Here is a 15,899-nt window from a genome sequence, read left to right as displayed (position 1 = left end):
AAGAGGTGATTAAAGAAAAATGAGGCAACCTGGATGAGGCTTAATCCAAGATGATTGGTGTTGTTATAAGAATAGGAGATTAGGACACAGACAACACAGATTAGGAAGAATAAAATGAGGACACAGGAAGAAAGCACCATCTGCAAGCCAGGGAGAGAGACCTTGAAAGATACTAAACCTGCCAACACCTTCATCTTGGTCTTCTAACCTCCAGAACTGAGAGAAGATAAATGTCTGCTGTGGAAGCCACCCAGTGGGTGGTACTTTATCGTGGCAGCCCAAGTGAACTCATAGGAGATCAGCTATAGATTTCACCATCTGCTAAGAAACGCCAGGGTTGAAGAACATACACAGCTCTATGAAACAAATAACCTATTTTCAAATCTAGATCTTATCTTTAAGAAATGGTGGATAAGGATAGATTTCCACTCGTCTAGAGTTGTTTTTGCTGAATATACATAAAATGTGTATAGCAAATTTTGACCAAAGCCAAATTCTAAGATTGGATCTGAAATCCTGGGTATTAAAAATACACAGAAATCCAGCAGAAGCAGATGAATTGAAAGGATTGTATCTCATTTTTATAATGCCTGAATAGATTGACCGTATGTTAATATGGAAGAACTTTCCATGGAGCCATGATTACAGAGACAGTGTAGTGCTCTTTCTTCTTCTGGGCAGGGATCACAAAAATGTACTTACTGTTAATACTTCTAGTTTTTTATTTCTGTTTCCAGTAACAACCATTTCCTTTTGATTTCTGTCTCCTATTCAAAAAGTAAATAGATAAAGGGCAGTTATCAGACAAATGGCTTTTTTTAGAATCACACAATTCAGAATAATCTTGTGACAACTAGCAAGCCGGATCTTACCTGCCATATACTTTATTTCTCTGTAGAAAAAGAAAATTTGACAAAACATCAGCTTCATTATGCTAATATGTGGCAAGAAAAAGAAGAATTTCAACTTTGCACAGCACATGACTATTATCCAGTCTTCTCCCACTCCTATTTTTTAAAAAAATGCTCTATGGGGAGTAATAAACGGATCTCATTAACCATCACTACCTTCGATACACACTCTGAATCATAAATTGTCTCTACTTATCTAATAAAAATTCATATCCAACTCTATTTTTGAAGCCATGGCATTCTGCACCCTGAAGAACTATTTTCAGATAATGGTGAAAGCAGCTGCATTTGTTATCCATTTCTTTGGCCTCTCTGCCCAGCTTCACATAGATTCAAAACAAGTATAGACAGGGTACCTGGCTTTATCACCTGCCTCTGGGCTAGCTCCCAATAGCTGTCAACCATTGCCCATGTATCAGAACAATCTGGGGAGTTGTTGGGTTTGTCTGCTCACAAATTGCTTTGTTTAAAATCTATTCTCATGGAAAATCTATTTCAGATGTCCTGAGATAGAACCCAAGACTATATTGTTGGCACTTTTTACAGAAAGCTCTCCAGCTCTTTCTGAGTATAGGTTTGAGCAATGGTGAAAGGCACCATCGAGTTTTGTACCCCAAATACTTCCTCTGTGTCCTTCAAAATTGGCAAAATTAGGCAGAAACTTTTAGAGCAAGATTGCCAAACCCCAGATGATTCAACTCTTGACTACAGAAGCTTAGAAAGAAAAATCATCTACATGGGTTTGGTCACAGAGACTTCCTTGGCCATTTTCTGACTGCATCGTGTAGCATTTCCATATCTCCAAAGCTGGAAACATATCCAGGAAACTAACCCAGCAAAGAAAATAGCCATCAGACTTAAGACTAAAGGAATGTACCAGTCACTGGATTTGTATGTGTTGATAGCTGTGTACATAATGGTCAGAACTTTTCTTTGTTGGGAAAAATTATTTCCGAGAAAATGGAGTATTAGTTTCAATTTTTAGAGAGCATCTGTTTACACATAATAGCATCAGTATAGAGTGATGGTCCTACAGACAGTAGGGTATTGACTAAGACACAAGGAATTTTTAAATAACCACAGGTGATAGTATGAAAGACACATGCCTGGGGATAGCACCAATTTAAGCATCTAAAGACTTTAACTCAATGCAATGACTGCTTTGCAAACTTGAATAAAACCATCCCTCCTCTTTGACCTCAGTTTTCTCATCCGTAAAGTCAAGGAGTTGAACTAGATGACACCTGAGGTTCTTTATGCCTCTGTTACCCTCTGGATGCAGAATAAACACTTTTGTGCAGCGTGAGAGAACGTGTTTTCTTGAAAATCAAATATCCTGGTGGAAAGATTTATCATCCATGTTTTTTTAAAAAATGCCTCTATTTCAAAGGCTAGAAGACAGTAAAATATACTAACCATAAAGTCTTCTGAACAGACATTATCCTTGGGTGACTCAGAAATCATTCTGGAGTTCTGCAGAGGCTTTCTATATCTATTTTTTGAAACAACAAACTACTGAAGGGTCTGCTCAACTTCATGGAATTAGATTGAAGATTAGATGAAACAAAGAATGTAAGCCCTGGGGCACAGTGCCTGGCACAGGATTGGTGTCTGTTACTGTAAAAGACATGGCCCTAGAGAATAATGTTTGAAAGTGCCCAGTTTGAGAGGTGTTTAACTGAGAGAATTCATTGACAAGTGGGTCTTTCTGGTAGGCAGGACTCTCGGATCATTTAGATGCAATCAGTTGCATCCTTATGCTTCCCCAGTAATGAAACAAATTCTCTCTCCCCTATACAGTGGATTCTCAGATATGCACATTCTAAAATGTGGCCTGGTGGCTGGATGGGGTGGTGCCCAGGTGAAAAGGCCTAAGGATAAAGGTACTGCTTGAGTAGCCTTTTAGCCTTTTTAGATGAAAGTGGAATTTGCAATAGGACATTTCCCACGCACAAAGCCAAATTAAATTCCATAACTCCTTACTTCAGAGCCGGTGGTTGGAGGAGGTGGCATATTGGCCCTTGTCACATAAATATCTGTAACAGCGGTGCCTGTCTTGGGCTTGGTGGCTTTGCCGTTATTTCAGGTTGTCATCAATTATGTGCGCTACAAGATGGTACTGCCGCTGCAGTTTAGCTCCAGATTCAAAGTTAAAAGGATTCTTCACAATTAATTTCAGAGTATTTGAACCCCGAGTTGGGTCAAATCCAAAATGATTGTTCACATTTCCTTTAAAAGGAAGAAATCAAAAATTAAAAGTATTTTAAGGTACATTGAAAGGTTTTCTCAAGCTACCTTACACAGCTTTTTAAACATGATAAATGTAAGTAAATATAAATTTTATTATTTTCTGATTCCTTATACATATATAAGGCTTACAGTAAAATGGAAATCAAGTAAGCAGAAAATTCAGTTGGCTGGAAAAAAATTTGTTCTAAAGGTTAAGATCCTGAGTGTGATCCCCATATGTGGTCAGCAAGCTTCACACTATTATCAAATTATTCTGCCTAAATGTGTTCCCTTCCTTCATCTCCTACTCAGAGAATTTTATTCCCACTTTCAGGGTAGTATGGATCAACATCAAATAGGCCAGTCAGACCACAAATATCCTGCTAAATTTTAAGTCACATTTCAGTGGCCCTGGAGACCCTGTTGTTAAGAAGATGCACACTAGCGAGACAAGCAGACACTGGACCAGCCTGTACAGTTATTTGGGAACGTGAACCCATGGCCATGGTCCCATTCTTTCAATTGCATGACAAAAGGTCTGACCCTGCTTTAAGTACTTCTTCTTTTTCCCTCTCATGATACCCAGTAGTTTTCCTTAATAAAACTTGCCATGCTTTACGGTTTTATAACTGTTGATGTTACTGCTAGTTTAATGAACTGTGAATTCCATGAATACAAGGTCCACATCTGTCTTGTACAATACTGTGTACCCTCCTCCTGGCACATATATGATCTTCAATAAATTTCTTCCGTATGTCCCAAGATATGACTGAAGTTGACACGGATCTGTGAAAATCCAATAATAATACAGTAGAAAACATCTATCCTAGTATTAGCATCACAGGGGAAATGGCTGCTATTTTCAGCCAATACCATGAACAGCAGACCTAGTTACTTGTAACTTCATCTTGCTGATCCAAAGTTCCTTCATTATCAAGTATCACTGAAGTCATAGATTGTTCTACCATAGGAGGAATTAGACAGAACATATGGAAGTGAAAAAGATTCCTTGAGGACACACCTAGCAGCATAGATAGGAAATAGTTTAATCTTTGTAAACAGAGTTATTTCTAAGATTATGTTATTTATGTCAGAGAGGTTTTATCAATTCGACACATGCTTACGATTACAAGAAAGAATAAAATGATTCACCAGAAACCGTCTCAAAGCACATTTCAAAATCCTGTGAATCTCTGTCATGACAGTTTAGTTGGAAACCGTTGACGTTTGTCCCAGCAACAACATTGTCAAAAATGACTGCCTGGCATACAGAAGGTGTCCAGAGAGGAGCTTCATCACTCTTGTCTAAGATGTCAACCGTGACCTGTCAGCAGTGAGGGAGGAAGAAGCGTCACATCCACGTCATGTGACTATTTATACACAGAATCAGCAAGAAGCATCTGGCTAGAGACAGATCATTTAGAATTATTAAATAAAGAGTCTAGGATTTGGAATTTGAAGAAATGTTCCTGCAGATGTGGGTTCTGGCTGCCAATCAGCTAGTCAGTCACCTTATTATTCCTGGGTCAACTGTGACATTCAGTGTGTCCATTAGGGAGAGTTCTGGGCTTGTTGGAAGAACTCGTGGAAAGCTCATGAGTTACATAAACGGTAAGAAAAGGAGAGCTGGAGAATGATGCCTCTAAAAGTTGCAATCCCTTGAATCTTTTAACTATCTATGCTTAATGGCAAACATAGCCTAAAAGAAGGAGAAGCTTCCTCCTTCTCAACTTAGAGGCCTCCTCTACACCATTCACTCAGGCACAATAAATTTTTTAGTAACAATATGATTACTTCAAAATATGCTCTGACCTTAATTAGGGGCCGTTATCAACCTTTTTCTTAATTAAGATACCATGAACTGGGAAACTGTGATTTACATGGGAAAAGATCAAAATATCAAGGATTTTAAAATGTCAGTGATCAAATGCCAGTCAGCCTAGAAAGGTTATCTGCCCACCTCTTAGATGAGTAATAACTTTCTCAGCAACACTCACAGAAGATTCTCTAGGGTTCTCCTATTTGCAAGCACTACCTTTTAAAAATGTTTTATGAAATGTTTTAACAGCACAGCTAAATTCCTGGGGAACAATTCATTTTTAATGCTACTTCTATAGGTTGAATAAAGCTGTGTGTTCTATTTAATATGATTTGAGGAAGATTGCTGTGTTATAATGCAAACAGCACAGAACTTGGAATCAGAACTCTTTATAAAAACCTTGGGCCTTCCGATTGGCAGATCTTTTGTTTGATACAAGGGACTAAATGTCATTTTGCTCATCTGCAAAAGGGAGAGCTCCATTCCTCCACTCCTAGGATTGTTGGGAGGATAAATTCATCCATCCAGTGGATATTTATTTAACACTATGTGCTAAGCGCTGGTCTAAACACAGAAGATAAAAAGTCCCTCTCTATCGCAGTCGATATTCTAAAGGAGGAGGTAAAGCAATAAACAAGTCAACACAACTGTGTAGTAGGCACTGTCATATGGAAATTGGTGCTCTGCAGTTAAGGAGATAAGAGAATAAGCCCAGTCCACTGCTTTATTACAACATTTTCATTAATGTCCTGTCTATTTGAGATTTTCCTGAGGAATTCCTTTCGGCACCCATCACAGTAGTTTTATTTATACTCCTTATATCTTTTCAAAATGTTTCAAACTTGTCTGACATGCATTGATGTACATGATTCCCTAAGACAACAGAGTACCAACCCAGGTTGTATCACTGCAAACCAAAATGGTGTTGATTTTATATCTATAACAATTTCCTTCACTTGTATATGTCTATTCAGTGCTTATAGCATCTGCGAAAAAAGAAAATGTTTCAGTTTTAGAGAAAAGTATACTCCTAAGCATGAAACTGATTTATTTAATTGACTTCTTATTAAAAAAAAAGGAGATAGCGAATAGTTGATGGAACTATTTTAATAGAAGAAAGTCATGAAAGAAAGGCTTTCTGTGAACCCTCTGTTTTCTTCCTCCTCCCCTATTTTGGATACATGTCCTTAAGCAAGGATGTATTCTTGCAGCATGTTAGTGTTTGGTTACATGACTTTGATTGTGCTATAGATCTTTCCTGTTTCCCACTTTTCTCACTCAATGCCATATTTTCTTGCTTTTTCCATGTTGCTGCTTGTAGAATTAATTTACTATTTCTTTCTTTAGGGGGAGGGCGATCTGGTCTTTTTTTTTTAATTTTTATTTACTTATTTATTTATTATTGGTTGCACCAGGTCTTTGCTGCTGCACACCAGCTTTTCCCTGGTTGTGGCGATCAGGGGCCACTCTGCATTGCAGTGCATGGGCTTCTCGCTGCCGTGGCTTCTCCTGTGGCAGAGCACAGGCTTCAGGCACAAGGGCTTCAGTACTGGCTTAGCTGCTCTAAGGCATGTGGACCAGAGATTGAACCCATGAGCCCTGCATTGTGAGCAAGCTACTTTGGAGCAAAAATAGGATTAAGGTAAGAATGTGAGTCATGTGGTTGGAAGACAAGCATTCCAGCCTGAGGCAAAGTCTCTGAGGTATAAACATTTCGGGTGTGTTGAAGACACTGCAAGAAATTCACATGAGTGGATTGAAGTAAGAGGGAAAGACCTAGAGGAGCTGAACACAAAGACCTGGGGTCCAGATCCCACAGGGCACAGCAGACCTCGGAAGCAAACTTGGAGCTTTTGCCAAGTGTGATGGGAAACCATTGGAGAGTTTTGAGGAAGAGCGTAAACCGCCTTTTGGAAGAATCATTCTGGCTCCTCTGTGAAGAGTAGATTGTAAAGAGCACAAGTGGAAGTGGAGAGTCCAGTTATGAGGCTGCTGCCGTAGACCAGGAAAGGGACAATGGTGGCACAACCAGAGAGCATTCAGGATATGTTTTGAAAGAGACAACAGGATTTGCTGATGGATCAGAGAGATAATTTAAGGTACACAGTAGTGGTTAAGTGCCCAGAATTAATCCTTCTACCTCTTTCTAGCTGAATAAATTTGGATAAGTTACTTAACCTCTAAACCTGATAAATGAAATTCTTCTGCCCATAAAAAGTAGTATCAGTAGCTACCTCATGGTTGGGATTGAGGCTAAACAAGATCTCATAGTCTTGCCTTTTATTGTGCTTGCATGCTCAGTTGTGTCCGACTCTTTGTGACCCCATGGACTGTAGCCTGCCAGGTTCCTTTTGCCTTTAGAATTTCCCAGGCAAGTATACTGGAGCAGATTGCTATTTCCTCCTCCAAGGGATCTTCCTGACCCAGGTATCCAACCCACAACTTTTGCATCTCCTGCATTAGCAGGCAGATTCTTTACCACTGCATCTCCTAGGTAGGTTCTCAATAAAGGGTGGGTGATGATGATGGTGACAACGATGATGACAGATTCCTATAATTTGGGATCTAAAGAACCATCTTCCTTTTCAGAACTCAAAAGTCACATTTATCTATGTCATCAATATACCTGCTATATACTATTTAACCTCACCCATGTTAAAACTTTAAGCTTCCCGAAGCCATATATTGTCGCACATGTCTTTGCAACCCAGGAAGTTGTGCACAGAGAAAACATCCAGTAGATATTAGTTAAAAGAGGAAATGAAGAAGTTCCTGCTTTAGTTAAATTAGAAACCCTGTTTGTAAGATCAGAGTCACTTGAAGTTGTTTTCTTAATTATCTGCTTTCACCTCTTGGCATTTGTAATAGGTAGATGATAGTTGCAAGTGAATGGCATCCTATACAATTTGAGGAGCTCATAAATTTCTACAGGAAAAACTACCACAGGTACCTAGGTCTAAAGATCACTCTCATAGGTACCTACCTGAGACAATCAAACCACTTAATCATGCCCACATGACTGGAATTCAGTCCCTGTGAAAGTCATTCTGACTGTTGATGTCCGTGGACCTGGTGTTTTCCTCACAGTGACACACTCAGGAAGTCTAATTACTGCCCAAGCAGCAAGCCAGGGGGCTCTGTACAGGAAGAGGAAGTAGACCCTGACTCATCAGGCCAAATGAGGACCTAAAAATTCTTCAGTCCTACCTACCTCTCTTCTCTGATGACAAAACCTCAGTCATTAAAAACACATTCCGCATCATCAATACAGCAGTATCCACTCTGAAGGTCTTTCAAGAGTCCTTTGATGTTGTGACAATAATTTAGAGCTCCACACTTCCTCCTGTTATGATGTGGAAAAAACACATTATGGGTAATTACCTATGTTGTCAACATCATCTCTTAATGAGAGGCGGCGTGAGTGTAAGTCCAGTTCTAGAAGCCCTGCGTCACTTCACATATGTTTCCCAAACTTTGTGCCCGAGTTTCCTCATCTATAGAGTAGAAACGATGATAGTATTGTCTACTTTGAAGACTAAAGGTGAATATTAACTACATCAAGATATGAAATTACCCACAACAGGATCTGGCACAAGTGTTAGAGACATTCTGGCTATTATTATAATTCTTTAATCTCATGAGTATTATTGTTATTATTTGACAGTTTCAATTGTAATAAGTTAAAAGCTAACACATCCATCTCTATTACATCAAAACATGGGACTGTCTATGGACTGCCATTGATTCTTTACTTCCACTTCAGGGGCCCAGATTTGATCCCTGGTCAGGGAACTAAGATATCACATGCTTTGTATATGGCACAGCTAAAAATAAATTTTTTTAACTGTTGAAAAGAAAAGAGAAAAACCTGGGGCTTTCTTCTTACCAGGGCTGTCGCTGTGCAAGGATGATATTTGTCACAGTCCACACCTTCCATGGTGAGGTATCAGTGAGGTTATATTGCTTCACAATCTTGTAGCCTGGCTGTGTGGTGAGCTCAATCCTTCCAGAGAGTGGGTAAATCCAGACTCTTTGTATAACCTGGACGTCAGCACTGGTTATCTTTTACGTCACACAGTTTGGTGGGTGGCATCAATGGCGGTCACTCTTACAACTTTGTAGAAAGCTGCCAATAATATGTATATTAAGATTCATTCTTGTCATACAGCTGCACCATTTTAAAAAGCTTAATGTCTTTGTCTTCCAGATAGTATCATAGATTTCTCAAGGGGTCCACCTGAATCTTTTTGGACAATGCAATGTGCTTGAAAAGCAGAACTCTACATGTCAGAAAGTGGATTTATAGATGGTCCACTTAAGCCACATGGCATGAGTCAAATGATATCAGTTAACAATAACTTTATAAAGATAATAGTTTGAAACATTGCGTTTATTTTCTAACGGACATTGTACTAAGATTAGCATCAGATAATGGTTCCCAGTACAGACTCTGAAACCAGACTGCCTAGGTTCCGAATCTCAGCTCTGACTCTCACCAGCTATAACTCGTTAGAAAGTTCTGGAACCCCGTGGGCCTCACATTCTTTATGTGCAAACTAGCAATAATAATAATAATATCTACCACATGGAATTGTTGTGAGGATTAAATAAGTTAAAATACATAAGACACATAGAAAAGAGTCTGACATATAGTAAATGTTACATAAGAATTAGGTATTATTTATACACATTATCTCATTACATCTCAACAGTCTTATGATGTATGTACTGTCACTGTCCAAACGTTATAGATAAGAAAACCACAGCCCAACTGTACTAACTTGCCCAAGGTGACAGAGCTACTAAAGATAGAGCCAGGATTCAAATCTGTACTTGCCAAATCTATACATTTAAAAAATTATTCATTATAAGTCCAGTGTGTAGTTCTCCCAAATAATCTTTTAGAAGAAAAATGGGTGTGATAGGTGGATTGCATTAATATGTTCAAATTATTTACTATTCTCAAGTTCATGCTGTTCTACTGTATAACCTTATAGTGCCCTCCCACGTGGCTTATTTCGGCTGGTGGGACAGAAGCAAACCGGCCACCACCAAGTTTGAAAACCACTTTTTACCCAGGCTTGCCTTACTCCTGCATCTCTTCCTCTGCCCTGAGAAGTGCTCAGATTAGCCTGTCTGAGGAGGAGAGAGGAGCCAGATCAGCCAGTCACTCCTACTGAACCAAAATAGATCAGCAAAAAGCCAACAAATTCCCTCAATTTTGAGCAAGCTCAGCCACAACCATAGGGACAGCCCAGTCAATCCTCAGACTCGTGGGCTAAATAAATGTTCCATTCAGTTCAGATCAGTTGCTCAGTTGTGTCCAACTCTTTGCGACCCCATACACTGCAGCATGCCAGGCCTCCCTCCCATCACCAACTCCCAGAGTTTACTCAAACTCATGTCCACTGAGTCTGTGATGCCATCCAACCATCTCACCCTCTGTCGTCCCCTTCTCCTCCCGCCTTCAATCTTTCCCAGCATCAGGGTCTTTTCCAATGAGTCAGTTCTTCGCATCAAGTGGCCAAAGTATTGGAGTTTCAGCTTCAACATCAGTCCTTCCAATGAATATTCAGGATTGATTTCCTTTAAGATGGACTGGTTGGATCTCCTTGCAGTCCAAGAGACTCTCAAGAGTCTTCTCCAACACCACCATTCAAAAGCATCAATTCTTCGGCGCTCAGCTTTCTTTACAGTCCAACTCTCACATCCATACATGACTACTGGAAAAACCATAGCCTTGACTAGACAGACCTTTGTTGACAAAATAATGTCTCTGCTTTTTAATATGCTGTCTAATTTGGTCATAACTTCCCTTCCAAGGAGTAAGCATCTTTTAATTTCATGGCTGCAGTCACCATCTGCAGTGATTTTGGAGCCCAGAAAAATAAAGTCAGCCACTGTTTCCACTGTTTCCCCATCTATTTGCCATGAAGTGATGTGACCGGATGTCATGATCTTAGTTTTCTGAATTTTGAGCTTTTAGTCACCTTTTTCACTCTCCTTTTTCACTTTCATCAAGAGGTTGTTTAGTTCTTCTTCAATTTCTGCCATAAGGGTGGTGTCATCAGCATATCTGAGGTTATTGATATTTCTCCTGGCAATCTTGATTCCAGCTTGTGCTTCTTCCAGCCCAGCGTTTCTCATGATGTACTCTGCATATAAGTTAAATAAGCAGGGTGACAATATACAGCCTTGACGTACTCCTCTTCCTATTTGGCCCCAGTCTGTTGTTCCATGTTCAGTTCTAACTGTTGCTCCCTGACCTACATACAGGTTTCTCAAGAGGCAGGTCAGGTGGTCTGGTATTCCCATCTCTTTCAGAATTTTCCAGTTTATTGTGATCTACACAGTCAAAGGCTTTGGCATAGTCAATAAAGCAGAAATAGATGCTTTTCTGGAACTCTCTTGCTTTTTCAATGATCCAGTGGATGTTAGCAATTTGATCTCTGGTTCCTCTGCCTTTTCTAAAACCAGCTTGAACATCTGAAAGTTCACGGTTCACGTATTGCTGAGTGAAAGCATCACTATTAGAGAAGGGTGTTGTAACTGATAGATGACCAAGTAAAATAGGTTACAGATGACCTTGCCATCTCCAGCTTACATTGCTGGGCAAAGAGGGTGCCATTTTCACATTTAACACCTGGCAAAGTATAATGGGGAGCTTATTCTTCTATAGGTGAAAAATTAACTTTTCAGTAAAACTAAAAGCTATCTTGAGCATCTTTAGCTAAGTTTAACTTTAGCTAAGTTTAAAATAGAGAAATTATGAAACTGTAACTCTGCCAAACTTCCTCATCAAAAAACTACTAGAAATCAAATATGTTTTTCTTCATGACTTGCAACCGAGAGTGATTTAATTTTCATATGTTTTCTACTCAGTCATTTCTGATAGTTCTGATAAAGGATTTTTTTTTTTTTTTTTTTTTGCCTATGCCTCCCTCTTTCCAGAATCTTTTTGTTAATGAGAGATTCAGGTATTCATTACATATGAGAATTTTTTTTTTACTTTAAAGATGATAGACTCTCATAATTTTTTTAAGCTGGAAAACTTCATGTAGGCCTCAAGGAACACTCAAACCCTCTATGCTAATCAACACAGCATGAAAAAAGACCTGCACAGTAATAGATTTTTAAAATCCTCAAGGTCTACAGGCTAAATGTTTGATATTCTGAGATGAGTTGGTTTTCAGAGTAGTATTAACTTTCCAATTTCCTCCTTTAAAGCAAACTACCACTGAGTTCTGAAGATTTTTGTCTCCTCTAATGGGTATCGCCTCAAGACGCTAACCCTCTCCTAATTTTATTTACCGTGGTAGGGAAGATCAAGGGTCAATTTTAAAAAGCAAGGAAAAGGTTCTAGCACACTGTAGGCACTCAATAAATTTCAGTGGTTGTTTTTATCATTATTATTATTGGCAATGCTGTCATGGCTACTGTTAAGGAGTATGTAGTTTACATACCTACAATGATCAGTTTATCATCATCTCGACTCCATGATGTAATTATTACCATCTCCATTCTACCAGTGAGAACTCAAACACACTTGAAAGTTATGGGACTAGCCTAAAGTCATTTACCTGACAGTGGCTGATGCAGAATTTGAATCCAGTTCTGTTTGACTCTGACCATCATAGTATTTCTGTTACATCACATTGCTTTCTTATGAAGACCTAGAAGTCTTCTCTCTAGTGGAGCAGGTCAGAAGCCAGCTACTTGGAGAATAGGACATATAGGAATGACTCATTTATCTTTTTGTATGAACTCTCAGCACTTGTTTTCAGACTTCTGGAGACCTCAGTCATCAAAATCCATACCCAAAAGCAGCCTGGAATACTAAACGGAGAACTGGACCAGGAATTTGGAAGTCTGCGTTCAACTATCACCTTGCCACTTACTAACTGTGTGACCCAATTCTCTCTCCAGCCCCAATTTTTCTCATAGTAAAACGAAGAGGTTGAATTTTTCCAGCCCTCCCAAATCAGTGATGCTGTAATTGAAAAACCTAAATCCTTCTCTTCCGCCATCATTAAGGTATGAAATTTTCCTTAAGAAAACGTAGAAGTGTTCAATATGTTTAGAAAGTTTTACCTTCCAAATATACATTTCAGAAAAACTTCGGATAGTTGGAAGAGAAACTGACATAAAACATTTGATTCCCATAAAGCAACTGTATTTTTTTTTCTTCTGAATTTTTTATTCTGTATTGGGGTATAGCCCATTGGAGAAGGAAATGGCAACCCACTCCAGTACTCTTACCTGGAGAATTCCAAGGACAGAGGAGCCTGGTAAGCTACAGTCCATGGGGTTGCAAAGAGTCCGACACGACTGAGCGACTTCACTTTCACTTTATAGCCTGTTAACAATGTTGTGATAGTTTCAGACTAACAGAGAAGGGACTCAGTCATACATATACATGTGTCCATTCTCCCCCAAACTCTGCTCCCATCCAGGCTACCACATAACACTGAGCAGAGAAGCAACTGTATTTTTAAATGGCAGTCTTAAAAGGCAAAACTATAGAGAATGATAAAAAAGAGCAGAGGTTTTCAGGGTTTAGGGGAAAGGGAAGAATGACTGGTGCATAAGACTATTGGGGCAGAGAAACTATTCTGTGTGATACCATAATGGTGGATCCATGTCATGATATGTTTGTTCAAACCCATGGAATGTACAGTGCCAACAGTGATCTTTAGTGTACACTCTGGACTTTGGGTGATAATGATGTGTCAATGCAGGTTCAACTGTAGTAAGTGTACCATTCTGGTGGGGGATACTGATGGTGAAGGAGTCTATGCCTGTATGGGGGCGGAGGGTTTATGCGAAATCTCTTTACCTTCTGCTTAATTTTGCTGTCAACCTAAACTGCACTAAACTACAGTCTATTTTTTTAAAAATGCAAGTCTCTACTTTAAAATCTAGATTGATTGTCATTAACTTTGGAGGATTATGGAATCTGTTTGATGGTCTCATGAAGGCTATGGATCTTTTTCCTCAGGGACCCTCCAAGCCAATGTTCAGACCCTCTGGTCCAGATTCACAATTTATAAGCTAAGAGATAATTAGAGGACTATCAACTATTTAGTTTCTGCATAAAGACACATCATAATGTTCCATTAACTCTAGACCTCCCTAGAGCTAGAAGGCCACCACAGAATGGGGAGAATGCAAATGGAGGAAAGGAATTATGGTAATGGGAGAAATCAATATTTCAGTACTTCTGAAAAAAGAACAAAAGTCCATGGTGGGGAAACCAGGATCAACCCTGTGATAATTTTATATGCATTTTCTTCTGAAATTGTCTGGTCATATATTATAAGATGCAAATATGTTATATTTCCAGAACTAGAATATAAATAAGTGTGCATTTATTTTACAGAGAGGTTAAGGACTTGTCCAAAACTCCATGATGACACAAAGAACTGAAATCCAAATATGTGGGATTTTTATTTCCTAGTCTTGCCTCAAAACAACTGTCTAATGAATGTATTTGCCTGCCAAGGAAATAAACTGGTTTGAAATAGTATGGGTTGCACCCAATGATATGCTGGCAGATGTTTAACAACCAGCTCTCTGAGGGAAAAAAGAATAGAATGTTAAATGTAATGTTAAGTGCTGTTAAGTGTATCTGTGAATATATACTCACATAAATACAAGGACCTCTTACCTCCTAAAGTTTCTGGAATGGAAATTAGTAGTGCACAGCTTTGAATACAGGGCTGAAATCATTGGCAGGAGCAGTTTCTACAGTGATCATCACTGTTACTGAAAAATTAAACAGTAAATAAATGCTTTGCAGTGGTGGTGGCTTTATTCTAGACACCAGTCAAATGTGCCCCCAGGAACAGTCTTAGGGGAAGATTTGAAATTATGGGGGGATGTTCCATGCTCCCAGTTGATTCCTGTTTCCAGACTCTGCATTCTTAAGGAACATAAATGAGTTCTAGGCTAACCAAAGCAATTAGTTAAAGATATATAATGTGGTGCATTCCATATTTTATTTTATATGATAATGATAGATATATACGTATTATATATAATATATGAATGTTTAATATACATTTTATTCAAGAGAGTTTATTATATCTTTCATGTGTATGATTTCTTCCATTAGTGTTTATTTGGGTGTTACTTTCAACCCAGCTTATGACTTTCTACACTCCGCATTTAATATATCCTAGGAGGTGAAATGGAAAAAGACCCAGAAAATCCATGTTCGAGGATTGGTTATATGCTGAGTGGCCTTTAACTAGCTTAACTTCTCAGAGGCCCAGATTCTTCATCAGTTTCAATTTTCTAGTTTGTAGTGTATAAAAACGAGATCATGCCCAAGATTTTTTCCCATAAGAGGTTAGTGAAATGTAGTTATTTAATTTTATTCCTCTCAGGCAGATGTTTGTATATCACAGGTTATAGAAAAGGAATTCTATTTTTCAGACCAAGCTCAAACTAACCCATCAGAAAGTTGTCAAAAAAAAAGAAAAATATTCAAATACAAAAGCAAGCAAATTTGAAACCAGGAGATTTTTAGCATTAAAAATAAAGTAATAATTAACCTGTACTGTGCAAGGTGCTGACTCAGCAATAGTGTTACTGTCTCCATTTTACAGAAGAGAAAACTGAGGTTCACAGAGTCATGTTCTTTGCCAAAGGTCACAAACCCTAGTAAGTCACTGAGCAAGTATTGGATCGACTTGAGTCTGCCAACATCTCCAAAAATGCCTCTTCTCACATGCTAATATATCAAATGTAAAATGCCAAGTTAAACAAATATTAAAAGGTTGCCTTATGGCAAAACTTCTTAGGATTTCTGATATGTCATTCTGTATTTTGAATCTCCATCTGTGCATTGCTTCTGTAGACTTAAAAAAAAAAAAGTGTACAACATGAAAGTTGTGCAGTAAGTTTTATTTGGGGCAGAATGAGGACTACAGCCTAGG

At 38.7% G+C, this 15,899-nt stretch overlaps 1 protein-coding gene and 1 long non-coding RNA gene across 2 annotated transcripts in view; one reads left to right on the top strand and one right to left on the bottom strand.

The window, feature by feature from the left end:
* Window positions 1-12,977, top strand: part of SYNPR (synaptoporin) — a 378,090-nt gene extending 365,113 nt beyond the window's left edge. The window contains exon 10 of the mRNA XM_070455754.1: window positions 12,886-12,977. The gene's annotated coding sequence lies outside the window, so the exon portion shown is untranslated. The remainder of the gene's footprint in view (window positions 1-12,885) is intronic.
* On the bottom strand, window positions 4,160-9,150 carry LOC110133259 (uncharacterized). The gene is made up of 3 exons (XR_002312731.2): window positions 8,846-9,150; window positions 8,171-8,302; window positions 4,160-4,464 (listed from the first exon to the last, which is right to left on the bottom strand). It is a non-coding gene; the product is annotated as an uncharacterized lncRNA (long non-coding RNA).
* Window positions 12,978-15,899: the final 2,922 nt, after the last annotated feature.

Source organism: Odocoileus virginianus, chromosome 26, assembly GCF_023699985.2.
Source record: "Odocoileus virginianus isolate 20LAN1187 ecotype Illinois chromosome 26, Ovbor_1.2, whole genome shotgun sequence".
Lineage (NCBI taxonomy): Eukaryota > Metazoa > Chordata > Mammalia > Artiodactyla > Cervidae > Odocoileus > Odocoileus virginianus.
The sequence above is the reverse complement of the archived record's forward strand: the minus strand, read 5'-3'. Positions and strand labels throughout refer to the sequence as shown.